Genomic DNA, 27663 nt, shown 5'->3' with positions numbered 1-27663 from the left:
AGTTCGGTCAGAACACAGGATTTGTGGTGTAAGATACCAGGAAGGAAGGACTCTTGAAAATTCGACGAGAAAGGGGGGGGGGAATAGGGATGGCAATTATTAAACTAAAATGTTATAGTTCCCCTTGGATCCGCATATATATAATATCACCTAGAAAGGAAGATGCTTTCCTAAGAGACCCACACGTGACGCTCGAATTTTGTGCGAGACTTCGAGTTGAGACGAATACTGTATGAAAAGTGCAGAAGGAAGAATGCAAATTATTGCCCACAGCAATATATGGTGGCCATTTGCTAGTACACTACAGTTCCGTTTAACTGAATCATTTAAAAACTTTACAAGAAAATGTCAGTTTTATTTTATTTTATTTATTTTTTTTTTCACAAATTGAATTTTAAACTTCATTTGTTTCGTCGTACGTCTTTAGTTTAGCAATGTTCAGTTCAATTTTGGAAGCATCATATGTTTCCAACAGCATCTTTCCACGCTGAGAATATATCAGATATACAGATACAGTACTGAATATCAAAAAGCTTTATTTCGGTGTAACAGAATTTTCGATTCTTCTACAGTTCAGTTAAACGTGACTATAGTATATATACACAGAGTGGATCATTTATCTTAATACTTTTAAACTAATAAACAAGAAGTTGAAATTTTCTTTGTTGATCTTTAGTGTCATCGAAGTGAACATGATGCAAGAAGTAATAGTGAAAACATTATAATGTTTCCTAGTAGCATATGTGGAAAGGGTTTGAAGATTTCAGGAGATAAAATACAATCACATTTACATGCAATTTCAGCATTATAAGCTTCGTGTTAGAACAGAGTAGAAAGAAATTAAAACGAACTTTGAAGAACTGATATGGGTTAATACATTTTGCTACGCATATGGCGATTTTTTTTATCGGACCCTAGCTAAAGATGTTCGCAATTTATTTTCTCTAACATTATATGTAGGGCAAGCCATTTATCCTGAAACGCCCTTTTAACTTTATCAGCAGGGGCCATTGTTTGACATACCCTGTGGTATCACCAGGCTAACAGTGTTGCCAAACAAACAAAATATTTTTAATGGCATTACGTCAGGTTATTACACATTTCAAATCTGCATGTTAAATGAAAACTTACAGTGTCACATTTGTTCAATGTTGTAATCTGAAGACGTTATAGTATCACAAACATCGAAAAAAAACTACCAAATTTTGGAGATACAGCAATAATCACACGAGTTACATGGACGGGGCAGTGCACACACAAATGTCGAATACTATGATCATGATATGGTGGATTTTGAATGAATAGAAACAAAATTACAAAAAATTGAAAATTTGATTTCTTCAAAAGCCTTTATTAAAAAAAAAAAAATACTACTTCGATAAGTACCTCATTCAATTACATAGATATTTTAGAATAGATCGTGAAGATCATAATGCCGTTTACAGCAATTTACGTCATACTGATCTGGAGATACTGTAAATATCAGTAAAATTTGCAACACTGATTAAAGTTACGTAATTCCGAGCAACGGCTCCGACTTTCCGAAATTTATGTGGGTGCATATTAGTGGTGGGACGTGTTAGCCTATGTGTTTTCAGGGAAGTTTCGAAATTTGATTGATTTATTTTTAGTTAAAATCTTTTATGAACACTCTGATAAAGGGCTTTGCTGTGATAAAGTAAGATATACCGGTAGTGTAAGTTTTGGCTGCCTTAGCTTAGTGGGTTACACGGGTTCAAACTAAAAATCTTGTCCGTGCGGCGCACCCACAAAATTATTTGTGTGGGTGCCGGAGCCCCGGAGCACCCACGTAGTCGGCGCGCATAATTCCGAGAACTTGTAATTACACCTACCAAAAAATATTATAATAATGTAGAAGCAAAGTAATTAAAATATTGCGTTAAAAATTACTGTAATTGTTCCGTTTTAAGCAATGTATCAATTTTTTTCATATCTTCGGAATGATTTGAGATATCATATTGCTGTAAACGGCATAATGGCTACTTAAAATGATCTACATACAGTAATTGGATGTGATACTTTCCTAAACACTTTTCCGAAATAAAGTATTTCAAAAAAGTTAAATTTTCAGTTTATTGTAACATTGATTTTACTTGTTCAACATAAGTACATGATATGGTGACCACGGTATTCGACGTTAAGGTACTTTGAATGTGCATTACCCTGTCCGTTTCACTTGCGTCATTACAGTTGTTGAACTCTCGAAAATTTGGTTGTTTTTCGATGTTTGTCATATTGTAGCATCCTTACTTTGCAACAGGCCCGTATCCAGGGGGTCTAGGGGGGCCGGTCCCCTAAACTTTTACTGCCCCCGTAAAATTTTCACGGTAGACTCCCAATTGAACTATAGTATGGTGATAAACTATAATATGGTTCGATCGCCCCCTTACTTCTACCGCCCCCCCCCCTAAATTTTTTTGGCTAGCTACCAGCCTGGTTTGCAACACTGCATAATAAGTTGTATTTTAAGCTTTCGTTTTAACTGTAGATTTGAAATATATAACAACGTAATGTAGTGCCATTTGAAAAAAATATAACTTTGTTAAGTTGTCAACACTGTTAACCTTGTGATATATCAGAGTATGTCAGTGTTCCCCTACCGATATTTGCATGATATGAAATTTCAATTGTTCTGCAAAGATTGATTTAATTCAAGCTTGCTTCGGAAACGTTTTAATCGTATCTGTCTACGCGTCTGTCGCTTTGTTAAATAATAGATTGATTGTGCGACCCTGTTATGTTAATCTACAGTGGAATGTTCGGAGTCAAGGAAAGCAAAAGCACTTAACCGTGACCTACTTGATGATTCGAGAAATATTTATTTGGATGATAGAGTGCAGAAGACTCACTTACGAGGCAAACTTGTGCATGTTCTGCGTAAGGCCAATGCTAGTTGAACATTTGATCTTGATGTTGATTTAAAATTAACTGCACATTGTGTTTCAACTGTGTAATGGAACTTATTGTCAACAATCGTATAAATTGAATTTTGTTCTTGATTATGTTTGTGAATGTCAGGTTATGCGCAGAGCTGAAATTAAGATCACCCGACGACATTGATCAGAAACTATCACAAGAACTTCAACTAATGATAGTGCTATTTTTAAAATAATAATAATAATAATAATAATAATAATAATAATAATAATAATAATAATAATAATATCCTTCCAAGTATCGTCATTAGTATCATCCATTCTAAACTAATTCACTGGTGTTATAGCTTAGGTTGGCCAGCCAAACGGCATTGTATTTGTGGCGATCATGTCGACTCCCATTGCTGTTGTTTTTGTCTTTATAAACTGAAGCTCTCCACCGTAATTCAAATAGCTTCACGATGATTGATCAACACTAATTCGGTGTCTGTCGGTATATGAATAGGGGACTACGAGGCTGTTCGATAGCACTGACTATAGGGAATGCATTTTTAGCGTAAGAAATTTCAAATGTGAAATATTAAGACGCGGGTTAGTTTCACGATCTTAAGAAATTGGCTTTTACAATATTTTGTTGTCATATTGTAATATGCCCTTAAAAAAAATGATTACTCATTTGAACTTGCTTCACACACACATACACACGCACTTATGTTTGTGATTTGCGTAACTTTTAATTACAGCTGCCAAAAACAATTATTGTAATGCTATAGAAGCAAAGGAAACAATTGTTTTAAGAAGTTTCCACAGGTACGCCATTTTAATCAGTATGGCAATCTTCACCAATGTTTTTCATATCTTCGGGACAGTTTGGGATATGAAATTGCTGTAAACAACATTATGATCTTTGTCTACTAAAAGTGATTAGATGTGATACTTATGTAAGCACTTAGTCAATTTTTCAATTTCTTTTAACTTCGTTTCTATTTAGTTGAAATACGTCATGTAATGATCGAAACTAAGATACTTCGGATGTGCATTGTCCCGTCCATCCAACTTTGCGTTATTATTCCCAGAGACCTCCAAATTTGAGTGTTCATGATACTGTAGCATCCTTAATTTGTAACACAGAATAATAAGTATTGTGGTATAAGTTTTCGTTTGACGTGTTGATTTCAAATATGCAATAGTAGCATTAAAAGAAGAGTATGTCAAACAGTGTTCTTCTATCTTTTTTTTTTTTTTTTGGTGTGTGTGTGTGTGTCTGTCTGTCTGTGTCTGTCTGTCTGTCTCTGTGTCTGTGTCTGTCTGTCTCCTTCCACTTGGCGTACATTCCCACATCCGTAAATGTCAAAATCCTTCCCAGTTCCTTACAAGTGTCAGATACAATGGAATGTCATGATTTAAAAGCGAGATAAAGAATTCCCATTTCCGTACAGGTTCAATAGCTGGCACTGTTTCTGTGAATTTTTGTTAGTTTTTGAGCAGAGGGGGATATGAAATCTAAAGTTTTCGTTTCGAGTAGCAGCCACAGCGAATAAGAGTCCTTGAATAGTTTCATTTTGCAGACTGCCTAGCAGGCCAGTACGACCTTCTTTATTGATGGCACGTTTAAGAGCTGCAGCAAACTTTACTCCCATTGTTTTGTAATTCATGTAGATATTGGAAGTTCAATAGAGGTAAATAATGTGATTCCAGTGATTTCTGGTCTTCTCCCGAACAAGAGAAACAATATACAGTGAAACCTGTCTTCAGCGGAATCGAGCGGGACTCGCAAAAATTTCCGTTAAAGACAGGTTTCCGCTTAATGGAGATAGACCTTTCCGTTAAAAAAATATATATATGCTTATAACGGACATAATGAGAAAATATATTGATGTACGCAACTTGTTCAATTACAGTACTTTTTCCTTCTACGGATTAATACCCCAAAAAAACTTAAACACAAAATATGCTGTGCACACTTTCCTTTATTTTTTCCAATAGTCAAGCAGGATTTTTTGCATACATTGCTACTACTTGGCGGCGGTATACTTCAGGACACAGAAAAGCTTTCTCTGGAATTTTGAAAGTCCTCTGAACTCTTTCTTCCTTGTTTTCACGACACGTGATGGAGATATATAACTTCTGCTTTACCTCAATTCCTTTTTTCCAGAACTTTGTTTTGTCAGTTTTCTTCTCATTTTTGTTGGCTGTCGCTAGTTTCTACACAAGCGGAACAGAAGTACGCCTACAAAGAAGACTGACAGCTGGCATGCTACGTAGGACTAGCGAAAAATTGTGGGAGCTGAATATGAGTAGTGATTGACGAAGGTCAGCACTGCCCATAAAGATTTAACAAAAGAACGAAGTATTTATCGCAGACAGTATGTGTTTACCCTCTCAAAGGACGTTTAAAAATTTTCTAAACGATGTAGTCTGAAACTCAGAATTTTCCGTTAAAGGTTTATTTTGCTTTCCGTTGTCCGCATAACACAGTTTCCGCTTAATGAAGGGACTTTTACATGTCTTTTAGGTCAAAATCCATGGTACCATGAAATATTTCCCTTTAAGACAGTTTTCCGTTTAATAAAGGGTCCGTTGAAGGCAGGTTTTACTGTATATGAAAGGTTCTTTTCACTTATAAAGAAGTTCTGAATTGGAATCTTGAAGTTGTAATAGTAGACTTCAAGGAAGCAGTAATAAATTCTTTTAGGATAATTTTCCCTTCAGCTTCCGTAAGTGGATTTAATTTTTACTTTAACCAGTGTCTTGGCGTAAAATACAGGATTTGGGCTTGGTTACAGACTACAAAAACAATGATGATCTGAGACGACAGATTCGAATATATGCATCATTAGCTTTTCTTCCGTTAGAAATGGTTGACAGTGTTTGGCTGTCTATCCAAGAAGATATCCTCTTACGTAGAGCAGTTTTGTGACTATTTTGTTGACCAGTGGCTAGAAAATTCTAGTCCCAGTAAGTATGTGGAACTGTCATGAAAAATGCCATAGAACAAATAATCGCGCAGAGGATTTGAATAATAGGTTAAATACTCTGCTAAACGAGCAAAATCCTCATATCATTGAATTAGTCCGTTTTCTCAAGTTAGAATCCAGGACAATTGATCATACTCAAAGTATCTCAGCTTGCAAGGTAAAAGAAGGAAGTATATGTGCAGCTTGACAAAAGAAACATTTTTGGGTTTTTGTTTCAAAAGATGTTAGATGATGATTGGTATTGGTGGGCACAAAAACAGGTTTTTCGGTTGCCGGTTTTTAGGGAAACCGAAACTGATTTTTGAAAATTTTCAAAAACCGGGTTTTCACCGAAAGCGGGTTCAGTTTTTTTCCAAAACCGGTTCGGTTTTCACCGAGTCCGGTTTTCTTCAAAACTGATTTCGGTTTTCTCAGGTTTCGGTATATTGATTTTACGTCATTGTAATGTGTGTCCAGAACATATATTAAAGAAGCTCAAAAACACGTGTAAATTTTCATAAAAAGAAAGTGCAAACCGAAATCGATATGCCTAAAATATATATAAAAACAAAACTGTTTTGGTTGTAAACGGATCCGGTTCTCGGACAATTACGAAACTCTACTCTGGTGAGAAACCAAACCGGGTTTTGGAGAAAATCGAAACCGGTTTCGATTAAAACCGAAGCGGTTTTAAAGAAGATCGAAATGTCAGTTTTTCCGATTTCGGTTTAAAATTGAGGTCAAAAGAACGAATTTACTATGAAAAAATATAATTAAAATACATTGAAATAAAACAGTTTTTCATTACATATGAAGGTTAGAAATATCTTTCAAATATTTGAACAGAAATTCATTATTTTTGAAACTGAGCGCGTTTCTACATATGCAAGAAATTAACAATATAATTGTAATTTCAGTGCATGAATATTCAGTTACAAACGTCCTTTAATATTCCTTTTGATTTAAGGTACTGATACGTCTTTAATTATGTTTGAGAACTAGAACCTGGAGAGAGACGGCAGTCGAAAGTAGAAAAAGTGATCGATAAAGGAGATTTATATTCATCAATAAATGTAATACATAAGAGTGAACTTTATATTATAATAAGGAAATAGGCATCTTATCCAATTTATTCCATATGAAGCAACACTCCACTTTTTGGGTGGATTTTCTTCCTAATTTCTTGAGCTCCTCTATGGCTAAGCGGTTAGCGTACATGCCTTTGACGTGGGAGACCCGGGTTCGATTCCCAACGGGAGCTCATGTTCGAATTCCACGTTAATCAGTAGGTCCACAGCTCATATAACCTCGCTGAACGGGATGTTAAACTCCAAATCAACTCAACTCTTCCTAATTTCTCATTCTGCAATTGATTTCATTATCAATACATGCTTCTCTTCGTTTCCGTTCATGTGTAGAGCAAGAACTTTGGTAAAAAATTAGGGATGGCCAATTCCGGAACTTTTACTTTTCGATTCCGGAAAATTTTGGTCATTTGTAGTTAAACACATCAACTAGCAAATGTTCCCCGTGCAATATTTTGCATTCTTTCTTCACCTTTCATGAAGAATTTATCAACTGGAAGTCTCGCACGAAATTTGAATGCCTGGTATGCTCATCTTAAACCATCTCAACCCATTTTCTTTTTTTTAGATCAAGTATCAAGTAACGCTGGAACAAGAGTTTAATTATTTTAAATAAAAGAAATCATGTCTCTAAACTTAAGGCAGTCCTAAATATAGACCTATAATAATTGCAACTTCCCCATTTTCCACTTCCCGGTTCATATCGAATTAAAGTGGGGGGGGGGGGACTTTAGAGGTACCTTACGTCAAAATCCTATATATTGTCCAAATTTCAAGTTTGTAACTTACGTAGTTCGGCCCAGGCGTTGATTAGTCAGTCAGGACTATCACTTTTATATGTAAGAGAACTAGTTGGAATTTACAATGGTGAGAATTGATGTGTTAATAACTATTTATTATGATGCATTTGCAAAAGGAACATAGAGTCGTGATTAGAAGCAAGAAAACTTGTAGCACAATGAAATATGCTTCCTTTGCAGCAGATAATCTTTTGTTATCATAACTACACAATGTTTCGTAACCATGTTGCAAGCTGGAGCTGGATCATGTGTTGTGGCTTCATTTTTATCTAAAAGATGACAAGGGTGTCTCAGAAGAAGCAATCGAGTTGTTGCACGACCACAATCCCCTCATTCTTGGAGGTCAAGGGGTGGAAGGTTGAAAAAGGGTTACTTGTGTAACAGTCAAGCTTGTTGAACTGATACTAGCTAGTAGCGTACTTCCTTGGAGAAGTGGTGGTCAATTGTGAGGAATACTGTAAAGTTTTTGGTTTTTTGTCACTGGAAAGGAATATTCGGTGATTAAGTTGATTGCTGGAGGTAATGTATTAAAGACACGTTAACTTGTGAATAGATTTCGCGTAATTATCTACATTGCATATCGCCTTAGTGTTATGATGTGAAAAAGTATTTGCCGTTCAGTTTCGTAATCTCGCTGTGGTTATTTTCTTTATAAAGGAAGGTGTGATAAATATAAGTGAAAACAAATGATTGGTAAATATGGAAATAGAGACAGAGTAACTTCGCCATAATAAATATAAATATTGTTTGTTAGAATTATGAAGAAAGAAAAACTATCGCATGTTTTTCGAAGTCACGCCTGTTCATATCTTTCCTACACGATTTGAAAATACTTCATTCATCTATGGAAATCCTCATCAATAGGATCAAAGTGTAATCCTATTGATAGAGATTGACAACAGTCAATAAAGGTCGTGGCAATATTACGCTTAGATATTTTACCTTGAAGATGTAGAGGTTTTATGACGTTATGAAAATAAGACGTCGAAGAAGATAAATTTGATTTCTCTTAAATCATTTTAAACTTGTTTAAGAGGCCTCATCCCGGCAAAATTAAAATACCGCTAATTTTACAGTAATTATGTGATATCTTCAAATAGATAAAAGATAATCGAAATGTGGAACAAGAGCGCCCTAGACAATATCATTTTACACGAGATACCGTTATCACGACCACTTATCTGCTTTCGATTTCGAACCATTTTGAAAATCGGCATTTATTTTCGCGTTTCTAAACGGCTGAAAACGGAAAGCCTCTAGGTGATTTGTGATAACGGTACCTCACGCAAAATAATAGTCTAGGGCGCTCTTGTTCTACATTTCAATTATCTTTTATCTATTTGAAGATATCACATAATTGCTGTAAAATGAGTGGTATTTTAATTTCGCCGGGATAAGGCCTCTTAATACCCTCGTCGCTGATCTAGTTGCTAGCGCGCGCGCTTTTAGTGTAAGGGCCCTGTGTTCGATTTCTAATGGGGAAGGATTGAAATTCGAATTGAAGTGTTTCGGATTTTTCCTTAAGACTGTAGGTCCATTTCTTAAATAGCCTTGGCGCAAAAAGTGCGCTAAACTCTGATCAACCAATAAACTTGTTTCAATTGCATTATATAGTATAATGCATAAACTACAATGTTTATAATGCGTTAGGTTCCAAGTGTACAGTTAACTGCAGAGTACGGTTAACTGAATGAATCGAATGTTGCCTGCTTCATCGAATTGTTAATCGAATGGAATGAATAATATATAGCTACAAAATAGTGGATTTCGAATACACAATTCCACACTGTAAAGATTGATTTATAAATTGTCGCCACGAAGCCTCTGAAGGACTTAACGCTGACCACAGGCAATTTTAAATTAAGAGATACAGTATGTCACATTCATATTCGTACACACCTAAATTTAAAAGAAAACCACTATATATGAAACATACTGATAGTAACATTGACAGCAGATTGCTGGAGGGGTGAGGTAGGATCATGATAAACATACCCAGTGCAGAAAGGGGTCAAAACGAGCACACCATAGAAAGGCAGAAAAGAAAAAATGTGAGAAGTTCCGAATTTACGCCACATTGTTATTCGTACACTTGTACACAGGTTTACATTTCATAGGCTAAAAAGGTAACAAAACAGCAGTAGAACAAAGCATAGCTAGTGTGACGTACACAAAAAGGACATATCAACTGCTGGTGCTAAGCGTGGTGTACAGACATAGATAAACCTTTCCAAAATGGGGAAGAGTAAAGAGCTCGGAGAGAAAGTCAAAGAGACAATCATAAAGCTAGCATTAAGGGGGTGGTCGTTAAGAAAAATAGGACAATTAATAGGTAAAAGACACACTACAGTTCAATATATAGTAAATAAATTTAAGTATAGTGGTTCAGTGAAAAACAAACCAAGAAATTCGAAGAAGAAGAAGTTAAGTGAGAAGGACGAGAGAGTGATTGTGAGACAGGTGAAAGCAAATCCGCGACTAAGTGCTCCAAAAGTCCAAAATATAATAGAATGTGCTACAGGTAAGAAGGTAAGCACTGAGACGATTCGTCGAGTGCTACACAAACACGGTTACCATGGTCGAATACCTCGAAAGAGGCCATTCACAAGTCGTAAGAATCGTAAGTTACGACTTCAGTTTGCAAAAGAACATATTAACAAGAGCCAAGAATTTTGAAACAATGTCTTATGGTCAGATGAGACTAAAATTAATCTCTTTGGGTCTGATGGGGTCCACAGGGTGTGGCGAAAACCCAATTCGGACAACAATGTTGAAAATACCATAGCCACCGTAAAACATGGAGGCGGTTCTATTATGCTTTGGGGGTGCATGTCGGCAAAAGGGGTTGGTAAAATTCAATTTATTGATGGATCAATGGACAAGGTTATGTACCTCGATATTCTTCGGAACAATGTTAGGCAAAGTGCAGAAAAATTGGGCATGTTACCAACTTATATGTTCCAACATGATCACGATCCCAAACATACGGCAGGTATAAATAGGGACTGGTTAATTTGGAATGTACCCAAACAATTGCACACCCCTCCCCAATCCGCTGACCTTAACCCTATTGAACATTTATGGGCTTATCTGAAACCTAGAATTCACAGTAAAAACGTTTCATCGAAAGAAGATTTAAAACGGGTGGTGACGGAAGAATGGGCCAAGATCACTTCTGCTACATGTACTACTCTTGTCAATTCTATGCAGCGGCGATGTATGGCAGTTATTAAAGCCAAAGGCTACGCTACGAAGTATTAGTTATTTTGATTTTTCATAAAATTGTTTCTTACATTCAGTGTTTATATCTAACTGTACGAATAACAATGTGGCGAAATATTGCACATCTTAATTTAGTTACGCACTTATTTTATATTATATTGATTTGTACATTGTTTCTTTGTATCTGTAATAACAAACAAGTGTTTCAGAAGTATTTATGTTCAACCAGAAATACATTTCTTTCATTTGTTTATGCGTACCGCTCTATTTTCTTTACGATCACCATGTGTACGAATATGAATGTGACATACTGTATGTGGTCAGCTTCCTATTGCTGGAAGGACTATGTCTCATATAGCAGCAAAGGGATCCACAATGTGCTGACCACACATCTCTAATTTTAAAATTGCTTGTGGTCGGCGTTAGGTCCTTCGCTGGTGAAAGGGACGCTAAACTCGTAATCCTTTCTCCTCATACATGTTAGTCTGCTTGAAGTCTTTAAAAGGAGAGGTTTAAATGAGAAATTGTATCGAAGGAATACAATTATTTACAAGTGACACGTTAGTCTGGATAAAACGATGAATCCATTGCACTGAAAGTGTTTCGTGAATTCACAACAAAGCACTGATAGTGACATTTTTTAAAAAAAAATCTTTAATAAATTTACGTGCACAGTCTTTCCAGTGGGATTTTATTATTATTATTATTATTATTATTATTATTATCATTGCCACAGAACTACTAGTGGACCTATACGCGGTTTATGTCACACACACTCAGTGACAAACAAAAATATTACAGAGTGGAACACTACAAAGTCAGGGGACAAAAAGGTGGTGCTTCAGTACGTACTACTAATATAAGCGTCAGAGCCCGGGATGGACAGGTCAGGGCTCCCAAAAACCGAAGAAAGTGCGCATGCAGAAGAGCCGAATGAAAACACTGATCACTATTTTCTTCGATTCCAAAGGCAGCACCACAAGAAATTTACTTCTGAGGCTTACACTGTGAACGCCGAGTATTATGCCTACTTGGGAGTTTGGAACATCTGTTGTCCAAGATTCGTAGAATTCGAGTTGAATATCAGCAACAATGCTCATGGGTATATGAGTGCAGGATGGTACACTAGTTTTGGACCAAAAAAGGGATCGTCGATCACCCCCTCCATATTCTTCAGATTTTACTCCATACGACTTCTAGCTGCTTTCAAAGCTAAAATTAGTGTTGAAGGCGTTTTGACACCATTCCAGACATCTAAAACACACTTCGACTGCGATTTTGGAGACAATTACGAAACAAGAATACCATAACTGCTTCACCAAATTCTATATACAGGGTGGCCCAAAAGTAGGTATACAGTACTGTACTGATCAGCTCATTGCATTTTATATTATTTCTTATTGGTATCCATCAGGTGGACTTAGTTTCTTTATTATTTGTTCTTAATGTGTTTTTACTTACATCTTAAGCTCAGAAGAGCCGAAGCAAATAAACTCAAACTAGAATGTTATACTTGATCAATGCACAAGGGTGTATACGTACTTTTTGGCCACCCTTTATAAGAGGAAGTAAAACTTTGTTTCGCAACATCGGAAGTATTTTCGACTTCAGAAGCGTTCGGTCAGTAAGCCCACTTTGTCATATAGTACACATCATGGCATGTGAGTAAAACATCTAGAAGGTGGTTTACTCAACGATTATAATAGTGAGGTGTGTGTGCAAGTGAGCAGGAAGCGTGTTAACAGGCGTCACTATGCGTTATCGATGTGAAAGAGCGCAATATTAACTATAACGACTGCATTCGTCTTACAGGAAGTCTGTTTCTCGTACCACAAAATTAGTGCACATATAGACCATGGAGCCATTACAGTGTTGCGAGTGTAAAAAAAAAAAAAAATAATAAAATAAATGGTCAGGCATACTCAGTGTGGCCAACAGCATACAATGATATGCGGGCCATGCTGTGCATGACCACGACGAGCCGTGTAACCCAGTAATAGCACTAAGTATGCACTTGTCGCGTCGACAGTTTGTTGCGGGCGTGATGCGTAGGAAGCAGTCGTGTTTTAAGGTGAGTTCCGCTTCAGCGTTCCTAAAGTGGTAGCCATATACATCTTAGATGTTCTCGTGGTTAGCGCGATCTTCCAGCATTCAAGATCTAACGTCATACCAACTAAAAGCATTCTTATGTGAGGCGCTAATACGTACAGTCCGCAAACTTAAGAGTTATGCATTGAGAGTTTATTACCAGTCACAGCTGCATCAGGAAGATTGCAGAAACCGAGGTTATAATTTTTCCTCAGACAATTCTGGGACTGGCGTTTCAGCACGGGAATCCCCAGCCCCATGTAACCTGGGATGTGCAAGTCTTCTTTGAGGAACTTTTCCTTTCGATGCTTCCTGACCTAAACACTCCCCCATCGAACATGTATGGAGATATGGTGGGTCCACACCTCGTTAGCCACATTTCATAACGATTTGCGTCAGCACAACGCAAGATCTGTTTTAGTTTGTGAAAGCATGCATAGCAATTACAATTATTTCTCCATGTTCTGCGTTGCATTACGGTTCGTAATTTTTTCGAAATCTGGTACGAAGTAAGGCCCAATATCGAGTTTTGTGATACATAAAATATAACTATTGAGTTCGCACGAGAGTATGTATAAAACTTTCAGATCTTCAAAACAAAAATGGTGTTACAGCTATTCACTACCGTAACCTAAAAATTCGGTAGCAGTTAACCCTATATCACGTTAATTAATTTTGTGACACCTCATAGAGGCATAGTGTAATATTGCACAAAGTTTCACATTCAGTCAAACCATATACTGATGCGGATTTCCACTATTTTTATTTATTTTAATTTAAAACAACAGCGTGTGAAATAAAGAAAGACATATTTCTTTCTTTTATATATGCAATATTAACGAAATAAATGGACTTTAAAAAGTACTTCAAGCTACGCCCACTGAAAACTGTCCCACGCCATGATTCTACGGAAATGACGTAAGTGGTGCCCAAGAGTCTCGAAAGTCTAATTGGTTATAAATAGATTGAGTTTTATTTGTATTATTATTATTATTATTAATCTGAGGACATTATAAAACTACACGTATAATAATTTGTTTTCTGCCACCTACGTTAAAGCAAAATCACTCTTGCCTTTTTTTAAAAAATTCTAGTACCGGTGATTCAATTGATAGAGTACACCGTGTTCTTATTTTACAATAATAGAAGCAGGCGTAAATTTTATTAGTAGCTCTATACTAGTCATTGAACCTCACTGTATGCAGATTATTTAATTATTTCAGATACAGACTGTAAAAATGCCGAATCAAATTTATTACGAACGATTTGTAGCAAATTAACTTGGCAGTACCACAGCTCATTTATATTGATTACTACTTCAAATTTCTATTTCATGAAATATAATTTAAATCATAAATACACAATTACTACTATTATATATCAGTTTACGCTTTGCTTAAAGTGTACAAGACAAATACACTATTTCACTTTCATACCATGCAGTTTCAGGTTTGAAATACGGTATATGTAAAATTTATATCGAAAAAGTTCTTGAGAAATCATCCTAATTCACGAATCAAATATAAATAATTTTGTCCTTAAATACCTATTGCTACAGAAGTTCGAACCCGGGACCACGTATACCAAAAGGACTCGCACTAATCACTAGACCAGCAAAGACGAATACCTCTTCGTCTTTCAAGTTTAGTTCGTTTCTCCTTATTATGAGAGATTCTTCGTCGAGTTGATTTTGTTTAAAGTACCTTTCAGCAGCGAGGCTATATGAGACGTGGGCCTATTGATTAACGTAGAGTCGAACCCGGGTCTCCTACGCCAAAGGCGCGTACGCTAACCGTTTAGCCATGAAGGAACTTCGAGAGATTCTTCGTGTGGGTAAATAAACCTAATACGTATGCTTTAGTACTCTTCGTATTTTTCCCTTTTATTTATGCTTCACAGTGGTCAATGTTGGGACGAACAGAAACTGTCCTTTTCTAACCAGCTCGCGCCTAGTGGACCTTGTGGACGAACACCGTATGCGTGGGTTTCTCGGGGTTCTCCGTGTCCTCCCACTTTCTTCATTTCACCATTTCATTAATTTCTCATTATCACCGTCTCCTTTAGCCTACAGGGCATAAGTGTAGGACGTAAAAACTGTTGTGTAATAGCTTTATATTTACTAATTATTTGTTTTAGTATTATAAGTATTAGTTGTTTTCCCCCAAATCTTCGACGCACTGTATTAATAGGAAGGAAAAAAAAACTCTTCTTAAGAAAAAGACCTAATTTTTACATTTTAATATGTTTATTTAATTACGATGGGTGATCAGAAAGTAAGGTTACAAAGCCTGCAGTGAAACGTGTATATATTATGTCATACAAGAAATACAGCCAACAGATAGTTAAGTACATATATTAGGTTATTTTTCGACGTCTCCATATTAGTTGAGGACTTGTCGCATCGTGGGACGAGTTGAAAGATTCCCTCCTGGTAAAAAAAAAAATGTCCTCGCGTGTTCAGTCATGTTGTCACGAAGTGCTTCACTTCGTCTGGAGCGAAGCCACGGCCTCCTAGATGCTCCTTCAAGTGCGGGAACAGGTGACAGATCCTCCTGTTGTTCTGAATCAGCTCCTCCACACGAGCTGTGTTAATATCTGTTGATGTCGTACTGGCTTGGCCACTGCGCTCCTCATCGGTGACGCTTTCTCTACCAGCTGCGAACTTTCGACACCCATTCTGCGACATGCAGACGAGACATTAAAGTCTCACCGTAAACCACTACCAGCTGGTGGTAAACTTCAGCCGCGGTTACATGTTTCGCCCACAGAAATCGAATAACTGAGCGTACTTGGTGAGACTAGTTTTCCAAACGAGTCTCCATTTGTGTTTACCTACAACTAGCACCGTAGGTGGCGAGTGGCTGAAACTACACGGTTGCCAACTCCGTGTATTAAAATTACTGTACACTCCTCATTCCTCTAAAACAGACGAAACTTCAGAAATACTGGCCTTGTAACCTTACTTTCTGATCTTCCCTTGTATTTATTATTATTATTATTATTTAATTTTCCCGCCAACCACCGCAAATTTCATCCTATGTTTATGTAATTATTCAAGGACTTGGTTGTACAGGGAAGCGACGCAACGTCCTATTAACGTAATAGTTTAATATTAGGAATTATCGTGACTCACAGACTGAGACGTTCACATTTTAGTTACCTTGGTGTATATACGTATTGCATGTGTGTATGATGAAAACATTGTTACAATACCAAAACTATATCGGAGTTGGTGAACATACATATAGTTTTAAAACTGTAATGTTTTGTTTAGAGTTCATATTTTATTTTATTTTCCAAGAATTGACATGACTCCTTTTGCGCTGCAATTTCATAAATAGCAATGTATATTTAGTGAATAGTGTATTTTTAAGGCTATTAATGCATCAATAAATATATTCTTCACATAGCAAAAATATTGCAGGTAATTTTGGTCTTGTATCCACATAAACTACTTTTATCTCAAAAACCATAGACTTTGTTCATATCATGTGTAACAGTTCACTTAGTTCAAAACCGTGTGCATCATTTTATGCTCTGCGATCAAAGACATCTGGAATCGTGTTAGACTCCGTCGCACAATCCGTGCTATTTTGGGAGAATTCACGACATTGTGTGATGTTAGTGCTTTCCATCCATTACAATGAGTGGACAGTAAGCTGCAGGAGAATGTAGTGCTTGTAAGTTGTAATCACTAAAATATTATTTTGAAATGTTTGTCATTTTATATTGGATTTCCACGTGTGCGTCGAGTCCGATATGCATATACTTTTTTAAAATTAATGCTCAAATTGGTCTTCATTTTAAATTATTTGGTCAGATTCCCAAAGATTCTCTCAGAATAACTAAGATTGATTTACTAAGATAGAAATGATCGATAATTTTCAAAATCACGAGTTTCTTTTTTTGAACGTACAGCAGTTGTATTTGATTTTTTTTTTTTTTAAACGCCACATAAAACTGATGCTAAGCCTATCTCCTTTGAGAAAAATGAATAAGATTTTGTTATCAGTATGTTTCTATATCCGTCTCCTTTAGAATATAGTGCATAATCGGGGGATAATAAAACTAGAAATTTCATTTTCATTTCATTATGGTGTAGCAGTATAATAAAGCAATGAAAACTTTATTTCATGTTTGTTTATACTTGTGTTATTTCTTGTTAAGCTTAAAGTTAGCTTATAAGAAACAAGTTTAATTAAGGCAGGTGATATTTAACTTGCTACAGGTGATGGCAGTCAATATATGCTACCAGTATGTCAACAGTCTGATCATTTGTGGGACTAAATATGTAAGCGAAGGTTGTAAAGACTATCACTATTCGTTCCATATATGAAACAATTGATATGTTGAAAGTAAATTTTCTCTGGTACATATTTTTTAAATTAATTGTTTAAGTTTACATCATTTTTGACTTACGATCCATACATTAGTAAATTGAATCCAATTTGATATTTTTCAGCTGCAGCAATACGTAATATAAATCGCCTTTTAGAAATAAACTAATAAAGGATTTATTGATCTGAAAGCATTCATACGTGTTTCAACATAGGATGAAAATGTTTCTCCTTGAATTTGTGTGAAGTAGCTCGGTATTGATAATTCTAGTTTCAACTGCATCAATGAAAGAGTGTTTTCTAAATTACGAAATATGTATTGAAGTACAGAGATTTAAGGAAAAGTTTCATCATATTTGTATACACGGTGTTGGTTATGAATAACCTAACAACTCAGAAGTAAGTTTCACATTTCAACAATTTATTAGTAATGATTCTGTATATTCAAAATTATTCTTCCCATGCTTTGAAAAAAAAATCGTAAATCTGCCATATTAATACGGTTAGATTTGCCTTCTGGTCAAACGATTAGTTTTCTCTCTTTTGGACAGGAGACCGTACTTGATCCGATAAGCTGTAAGTTTACGTTTTATCTGGTACTGCTTCAGAAAATTGCAATGTAAATTAACCTCGCAGGCTATACCTGGAACTTTTAACTACAACCAAGTACTGAGAGACGTTTTACCCAGGTTGTTTAGAGTTGTGAAAAATGTCACTATGATAGTCCTTGTGTTACAAAGTGAATAGTCTCCACTACTAGTTGGTTTGTGAGAAACCCATATAAAAAAAGAGAAAACCTAGCCCAGTGGGTTTTATTGGGCAATATTGGAATTTATTAATTTTTGTGCGTATATTTAAAGCCATATTCCTACTTAAAATGTCATTTAAACATTTATGTTCTGTTGTACACATAAAACTATGGAATTTTCTTGTGGGGCTGCAGTAGCTTACGTCTGGCACGGGTTCCTGGTTCGATCTCGGCTCTCGCCAGACGGGCTTTGTGGTGGAGAAACGCCATGTGCATCGGTTTTCTCGAGATTCTCCAGTTTCCTCCCACTTTCGTCATTCCACCGTAATAATCCATCTCATCAATCTTCCGTAGCCTTGGCACATAATCGTGAGACATTGAACTAAACTTAAAAAAAAAAAAAAAAAGAAAGAAAGAAAAAGAAAAAAGTCACGAGAACCCGTCAAGCCCTTTTCGCGTTTCGTAGAACATACATTGCGCCATTGACACACGTACATTTTGAGACAATTTTGTAGAGCAACAAGGAGGTGGGTGTTTCTATATAATATAGGATAAATAAGATCTATTACACTCAGGATTCTAATCCCTGAGGCAGCCGTCCTGGCTGAAAATTTCTTTACTTTTCCTCAAAACACGCCAGGCAAATACTGGGATAGTACCTACAATTCAGGAGCCAGAAATAAAAGAAATACTTTCATCAAATGGATGTTGTTTCTTCTAATTAGAGATGGAAAAACTGAAATATTAATATATATATATATATATATATATATATATATATATATATATATAAAATATAGGGGCCGGAGTTTCTCGCAATTTGAAATTTAAAATGTCGCATTTTGAGATATAAATTTTCTCATTTTGTCGCTAAGTAAATTATTTTACAAGCTTTAATATACGAACTCTAATACGAATCATACCAACTCTAATATAATTCATTCCAGTATAAGTAATAAACAATAATACTACTTAAGACAATGAAGTTATTCTTTATGCAATTACTAACAACAAATTACTTCTTTCTTCTTCTTTTGCAAGTCCAAAACCTTAAAATACACTAGCATATTATCTTCACAATTGCCATCACGAAACACCATACATTGTACTAGCTATACACCGAAAACACATACACATGCGAAAACATATATACACAATACATTAATGCAGTATCTTCTCGTATATCTCGTCTGCAAATTATTATTCTGATGAAAAGCCCAGCATATTCACGTTTTCACATTTTCTTCTTTCATTTGTAGCCTTCTATCATTGATTACCAAGCTGTATTTCGAAAGAAAAATCTTTCACAATCAGTATTTGTTATTGGAAGGCATATTGCAGACAGGTACAGTCCGCAGCAAAAAACCTGCAACATGAGCATGTAAGTTTATTGTGAAACTACGCCTAACAGTGCAGGGAATCAACATAACGCTAAGTGGCACAAATCACGCCAGGACAAACCACGGCGTCTTCAACTGCACACTTATTTTGGAACAAAAGACTTCGTTGTTTCAGAATCAATTTGCATGCTCATGTTGCAGGTTTTTTGCTGCGGACTGTACAGGTTAGTGAAATTTAAATTGTTCTCCCCTTTGGAAAATTTGCTTTTTATTTCTGTATTTTAACAATTGACGTTTTACTGAAATTGACGTTTTTAAAAAATCGCAATTTGCCGCGTTTTGCACGGAAAGAATTACATTCATTGAAACTATTTGAGCCTCATTTCCCCCTTAGGGTACACGTATCAATAAAAGTGTAATAATCAAAACTCCAGAAGATATATTTTTTGCATATATTTTCAACCTCATTCTCCCTTAGGATAAACAAAGTTGCATTATAAAATCTCAGCTTGAGATAGGAAATATGTCCAAAAACTTGTTTCAAACTGTTCTACAGTTTTCCGTGACGCAATTACAAATAAGAGGAATCGTCGATTTAAATGTGAAGAAAGAAATTACAGAACGTTCCCTCCTCCTCCTCCCCTTAAGATGAAAATTTTCAAAAACTGGGAAAGATGCATTTCATTAATTTTAATGAGGAGTTTATATACTGAGTTTCATCCTCCTAACTTTACAGATACAAAAGATGCCCTATATTTGGATAAAATTTTGAACTCCTTCTACTTGCATTCCCCTTTAACCAAAGTAACATAATAATACCAGCAAGGTAGGTACTAGGTTCCAAAATTCATTTCAAACTGCTGAACCGTTTCCTCGTGATGCCATCACAAACAACAGGCAACAGTGCTTTCAATTCAAAGAAAGAAATTATAGGAAATCTTCCCTTCCCCTCTTAAAACGGGAAGTCTCAAAAACGCAAAAAAAAAAAAAAAAAAAAAAATGTAATTTTACTAACTTTCTGTTTATTACAAAACAAATATAAATATTGTTTAAAAAACAAGGAGTCAAGACAACATGATAAGTCATGAATTACCGTTAAGTTCATTTTTCTAGTCGCTGCCTTAAACTAGATTTTTGGGTAATTCATATTCTGGCCACACTGTAATTTCTAGGGATGACAACACTGAAAATTCTTGAGGTTTATATCTTCTGGTGTAGAATGACATTATTATTGTGGTTAAGTTCCATTTCAATATATCTTTTTACTTACGAAAAACGGGCAAAAGAAAAATGGTTAGCTTTTGTATCAATTTTAGTAGTCTGTCTCAACCCTTTGACTACCGATTTTTTTAATGTGAATATTCTTTTATTATGAACATGTACGACTTCTTTAATGTGGGATATTCCTGACATCTGTACACAGTTTTGGAAACTAAACACAGTCTCCTAGTCACATCTGAACCGGTGGGAGAGCAATATAATATGATTACAATAATGAAATCCAAAATTACTGTGTTGTTTATTACTACCAACGATTTTCTTTCGAAAAAATAATGATTCGCTACTTGCACAAGAGTGCAGCGACGTCTGCGAACATCAATAGTTAAAGAAGAATACGCATGACTGATTTTTAAAATATCATTTACATTGTGTAAAATATTCAGTAAGAAGAATCTAATAGAACTTTCAGATAATGACTAAAAGGAGGTGACATATTTATGTCATAACGTATTCAAATGTGTAGAAGGCTATGCAAAATCAAGAACTTTTCCAGTAAGTTACGTAAACAGCAATTAGTGAAGGGAGTTTACCCTTTGCGTTGTTTTCATGGTCATATGAGTTATCAGGAGGAAAATAATGCATTAATGTTCTCTTACACGTGTAATGGTAATCTTAATATGTGTAAAACTCGTCCTGTTGCTGAAACTACAGCATTTAGTCCATTCCGTGATTTTAAATATTGTAGTAAATTCAAAAGAAAAGAAATCTGTGTGTTAAATACTAAACGTGTCTATCGCGCTCGCCTCGTAATAAGTTGCTGGTTTGACCTTTAATTTTATGAGGAGTATATATCGGACATTAATTTTATTGTAACGAAGCTATGTAACCACATCGTTGACGTTCTCGTTATATTCTACTCAATCAGTCAATCTACTCAAAGGCTAATTCACCTAACTGTTACACGGACCATTTCAAAAGTTGTTTATTTTATTAAAATTTAGTCTTCTTTTTTAGGTTATATGAAACGTGAACCTATAATTTAAAATGGAATCCGAATCACCGTAATGCGTTCAGAGTTGTCAGTGGTCTCTGCGCATCAAAGGCGCTCGCGCTAACCAATAGATCATCAAAAACTATTAAATATTAAAACTATAGATATAGGATAATTAACTGTCTGTATAACAATATATCCAAACGTTCTTCACTAAAGAAACGAAAACCTAGCTATGTATTTTAGAGCTGTGTCCATCAAATTCAACTAGATCATTACCCTTTCCTCCCGTTTCTCTCTCCTGTTACCATCCACTTCCCTCAAATCCAGCTTTCATACCTCCCCTTTTTTTCAGCCTGTTCTAAAGTCTTTCTAGAAGCGTTCTAACCTTATATCTCTCATATTTATCCTAGGCATATTTCTCCCTCCACCGCACTATATTCGGAGACGTGTGCATTGTGTATTTGCTTACATATTGTGAGATTCAACGTGTTTAAACTTTACAGTACGCAACATTATTCCATTGTTGAGCTTTGTTTCTTGTCTGTTGGTCGTGATTTTGAATGGAGTAGTATTTTAAATACATGCCGTCAATCTCTAATTTCGTTTTGATTGGTCTCATAATTAGTACTCAAGGTATTTACATTTATTTATTTCTATATTATTAATTACATTTCTGTAATATATCCAACATGAGTCTTAGTTGTCACCAGGTTAGTACTGTTTACATATATATTGCAGAACGATTCCTTGATTCACCATCTGAAAGATATTCGCATTTTCATAAATGATGTTTATACCATCGTTACTTGAGATACTTATCTGACTAAAATGTTCATTAGAAATATTCTTTTGAGTCTTGCAGGTTAAGATTCAGAGCGAAAGTGTAAAAATTGTCACATTAAAACAATCCAAGTACGTAATTGTAGTTGAACTAGGTGACAACAGTCGTCAGTTACCACGGCGTTCTTGAATAACTGGGGTTGCTTACAAATGCCCGGTTTTCAGCTTTTATTTCTGCTAACTTCAATACTTTCTTCAACTTCCAGGTGGAAACATTCAGATGATGGTAGTTAGCATTGAGAGTGATGTATTGGACTTTACGTCTACTAGATATTTCATTTATATTATTAGAGGAGAGTGATGGTGAGTCTTGCACATTTAGAATTTCTGGTTGGTGGTGGAGGTTAGAACTGTTTAATGTTTGATTTATATACTATTCTATTGCAAAAGGTAATTCGCTCATCTCTCCGTGCACCCCTTAAAAAAAATAGTGAAAGAAATTGTGATTGAACTATTATTACACTACATTAGCACGGAGAGATTATTGTATTTCCTGTGAGCTGTGCTTGAACTCGAACTGTGTATAAGAGTTAGAAGTGTTTGTATTTTTAATTAGACATGCCAGGAAAAAAATGTCATAAAAATCCGAGCCTTAATTTTTGTGTAAAATTAAAAGCTTATCATGTATGTTTTTATTTTACGGATTGAAATAATAATTATCAAAAGGAGACTAAGAATCAATTACTCGCCCGTTGAACAGCAAAAGGAGCATCGGATGAACTGCATATTACATGTGTTACTGATAAACTGACTGAAACAGGTTTTGGAAAAGGCGACTAATTTATTGGGCAAACGAAAGTCCTGTGCATCATTTGCGTCAACCTTTTCATGAACATTTCGGCTTCTATTTAGTAATATAATGTAGTAGCTTAGTTTCAGTTGAAAACTGAAATTTATTCACAGTTACACGTGCCTTAGGTTAGAGAAAGAAAAGAGCTCGTGTACTTTTTAAGCTGTCGCGTTATTACTAGTTTTATTCCTGTCATTCGTGAATTTCGCAAAATATAGTCCACATTTACGACACTAGCGTTACGTAACATCTTCATGCACAACTTACATCATATATTTTTTTTCAAGCTATATGAAATACATCATACATATGTATAAGTGTATAAAAGAATCGTTGAGCAGAAATTGAAGGTCACTATTCTTCCAACATTGATCGCTATATTTTTAAGGCTTTAACCACTACTTTTGACAAATTATAAATGATACTAATGTAAATCACACGAAAGAAATCGCAACTGAAACATAACACTCATGCTTCAAAATGAAAGAAAATAGTTTCAGCCTTTCCACTTTTTCGTTATTATTTATAATTAATATATGTTTCTTTCTAAACATTATTTTTTTTTAAAAAAGTATTCAATTTATTAATCATTACACTTCCGATTGTCATCTTGGCCAAAAGATGCTAAAATAATGAGAAATGCATTGTCAATAGAACATAATCTAAATGTTTCAGTGGAAGCAAATCGCATTGATAAATTTCAGATGGTTTGGAATATAGTTTCAATGAATAAAACAACCATTCATAGGAAACGAAAAGCATGTTTATTGCATCGTACTTTGCTATCATAACTATTCTGGACATCTTTCAAGTAATTTATTGTAAGGATTTTCGTAGAAGTCCAAGTACGCAGAGAAATGTATGTTAACATAATGTAAAGAGGTACACATATATGAAATGTGAAAACGGGGGAGGAGGAGGTTTACACCTTCGTTAAGTAACGCTTTTCCCCCTATATTTTTTTAATTTTTGTTCTCAAGTTTATATGCTGTTTTAAATAATTTTATTCAGTTCTCTTTTATATAAACAAATAAATATTTCTATTTTTAGGAAATTGCGAATATAGCCTATATAAAATGAATCATGTACAAGCAGGGTTGGCAAAAAGCTTTTTTTAAAACAAAACACTCGGTTTTTTGGGTTTAAATCAGTTTTTTTTTATATATAAATAATTTGCTCTATTTATTTATATTACACATGGACAGAAATAAGTTTGTTTCCCCTTGGTGTTATTATGCAACAAGGGATTATGCTGGAAGGGGTCACATAAGCTTAAAGCGGAATCCAAACCTCTTTTCGGCTTACATCCGAGAGAAATTGTTCTCCATTTTATACTCGAAACCGGGACTAATTGGCGACAAATGCGATGAGTCTGCCGACTCACTCACGAAAGACTCCTGATAAAAATACGTTGTACTGATCTTTACATACTTGTTAATATAATTGTGAAGAGTCATTTCAGAAGGACATAAAGATAAACAGTTGCACAAGTGAAACCATTATACAAGTGTATATATAAATCGGGAAGCTCCCGCCTTAGTCATTGAGAAAATCCTGCTATTACTTTAAATGCAAAGCAATAACGGGAAAATCTCGTTATTGCTTTGCATGTAAAAATTTTAATTCAAGGTATCATAATCAATACGTTAAAACAGGTATTAAATTCCAAATTTAGTATGTAGATATAATTCAATAAAATTAAAACGAAGTCCAATCCAAGCTAATGTTGGAAGCTATGTAGGCAGTCCATAAATTTTGCCAATTTCTATCAATATATTTAAGCAACCTTAGCTTCTTTATAAAACAACAGACATTCAGGCATACAATTTGGTTTCGTTTCGTGTGTTTAGGCTTTACATCCTTACATAATGCGGAGGTAAGAAGAAGACTATCGCTTAAGTGACATCCGAGCCGCTATTTGGTTTATACTTGAAAGAAGGGTTGTGGTTCGACCGAAAGTGAACATGGGACGCCTTGATTAAAAGGTGAAAAGAAGATAAAACTAATGCAGATGGTTTGATATGTGGAAACGTCACCATGAAGTTCACAAAATTTAAAGCATTTTTGTTCTTTTTTTGTTTTTGTTTGTTTGTTTGTTTAGATTTTATTTTTTAAAAAATGCTTTCCTCATACTGAAGACATTATCTAAATGTAAATGATAGTTACTCTGTATCACATTTTTGTCCTCACTTACTACAGCTGCCACACAGTTGTGAAGCGTACGACAGTGGCGTCGCAATTCAGTCAGGACCGGACCGGTGCTTTCTGTACTTAGCTTATAAAAAATTTTAAAGGTACCTACATAACGCAAAATTAAAACGACGGAGGACGTTCAATTCCACGGGTAAAACTATATGGCAATGTGTTGTTTTCATGTCTGAAACAAAGCAGAGGCTGAAAATTATTTTATCCAAGGGTACACTGAATTCATGTAAAAGCAGCTACGTGGTGTCTGAAACTTTTTAGAACAAATACTGGTAGAAATACATTTACAAATTCGTGGGAGTAGCCCAAAGTTGGTACACTCCAAGAGGTCACGCAAGCAGTTGTTGGAGCAAGAGCTGGCCGCATATGTTTCCAATACCTATCTAGTATGTTATCCCACGTTTTTTTATGTACATGGGCGTAACTGAGCAATGATCGTTGCCCTAACTTGGCTAACCGTCAAATATCGTCCCGTCATACACTACACGTGCTTTGTATGCCTTTAGCCCGAAAATCTGAAGGTCAGGGTAGAATGCATGTACCGTGTAGAGTTAGAGCGCGATTGTACTGATCTACACAGATCAGAACTGCTTGCCGCATGTGTGATGACACGGGAGATTTCGGTGCCTTCCGAACGTATAGGTGCACTTCTGCTTCACGTTTCCTCAACAACAGTGTTGCCAAACTTAGAAGACATGCGAACGAGCGACAAAGAGGCACTTAAAGAACTATAACTCGAACACTAACAGTGGTTGGAATTAAACAGTAACAATAATGATAGCATAAATATAAAACAACAATAAAAATAAACAGAATGAAATTTATTGACAATCCGACTGTACCTAAAATGTTTTCCATGTAGCGCGAGAGACGACACTGGCAAAATTTCATGTCGATGGGGTTGACGACCAGGAGACACCCTCTCGTTCTGTTGGATGCTGAAATTGGTGAATCTAGGTCAAACGTCACGACTCCTTGCGATCACTATAATACTTTTCATATGAAAATAATTAAAGTGATGGTCATTATCATATTCTATTCAAATGACATAAGTTGTGGAAAATACTATACTAGGAAGTGTTAGTACGAAAGGTTGTCCACGATTAAAATAGTCACTTGAAACTACTTAACCTGGTTCGTAAATTCCCTTTATCAACCACTGATTGTGCTCAAACTGAGGGTCACAGGCCCGGATGGTCGCCTGGCTGCGTAGTTTCCACGTATCATACTTCTTCGTAGAGAATTGGAATATATTGCCATACCGCTTTGGCAACTGTCTGCCAAAGAGCCTGCAATTACGGGGATAGCGTCGAGCAAATGCTTATTTGAGGAGTCCAGACTCTGAGTAGTCCATTGCTGAGGCGTCCGAGTATATCACATAGATGAACGAAAGTTGGACCTCTCGAATTCCTGTTTCTTCTGCTTTCCTTGCATAGAACGCCTGAGATGAACAAGTAGTATGGCTGGACAGTAGTATGGCAGTCTGTGTGACTTTGACACCATACAGGTGGGGATGTGTGGATCATACAGAGGATGCATGACATTTTCCTGTAAGTTAGTTGCGTTGGCTTCTTCTGTGGTCTGTTTAATAGTAGAAAATGGTTCAAACTCTGTTGATCATATCTAGGTAGAGCCACTCCTCACCCACGGTTCACACCAATTTCCACTTCCATTTGGCCGCTGCGAGATATGTTTCATATAGTTATCTGGTGTTTGTGAACTTCTGGATGGGACGATGTGTGAGCTAGTGTGCGCACGGTTTGAGATACGCTTCCAATGCGAGGTTCTTTCGGAGGATGTTGGAAACTGAGCCTTTTCTGATATCATGTCGTATGGTGAAACTTCTCTGCATTGGGAGATTATCTTGTGTCACTGCTCTCCTAATGGCGCGCTCTGTATTGGGTGTTCAGGCAGATTGGGGTGTGTTCTCATAATTTCCGGTTGCAGGAGCTTGTTGGGATAATGAAACCCATACAATCATTGCTGACGATTAAACTCTCTTCTTTGCACTGTTTCAGTTATTGCTGGGTGGCTGTGATGGGAGAGGAAATCTTTACAAGTATTCCCTTACAGAAAGTTGTTACCTTCATCGTTCCGCTAATCATGCTCAGCTGATACTATTATAAAGTACTGGGCTCA

The 27663-nt window shown here is 35.8% G+C and overlaps 1 protein-coding gene across 5 annotated transcripts in view; it reads left to right on the top strand.

Annotated features, from left to right (window-relative positions):
• The window catches only part of foi (solute carrier family 39 fear-of-intimacy), a 160560-nt gene that overhangs the window by 81494 nt on the left and 51403 nt on the right, over window positions 1–27663 (top strand). For 4 of the 5 annotated variants that reach the window (XM_081735936.1, XM_081735931.1, XM_081735933.1 and 1 more), the window contains one exon: window positions 22736–22832. The exons of the other annotated variant lie outside the window; for it this stretch is intronic. The gene's annotated coding sequence lies outside the window, so the exon portion shown is untranslated. The remainder of the gene's footprint in view (window positions 1–22735; window positions 22833–27663) is intronic. 5 annotated transcript variants of the gene reach the window in all.

Source organism: Thermobia domestica, chromosome 13 (genome assembly GCF_964235325.1).
Source record: "Thermobia domestica chromosome 13, izTheDome1.hap1.1, whole genome shotgun sequence".
NCBI classification, from domain to species: domain Eukaryota; kingdom Metazoa; phylum Arthropoda; class Insecta; order Zygentoma; family Lepismatidae; genus Thermobia; species Thermobia domestica.
This window is presented reverse-complemented; position numbering and strand designations above follow the sequence as displayed.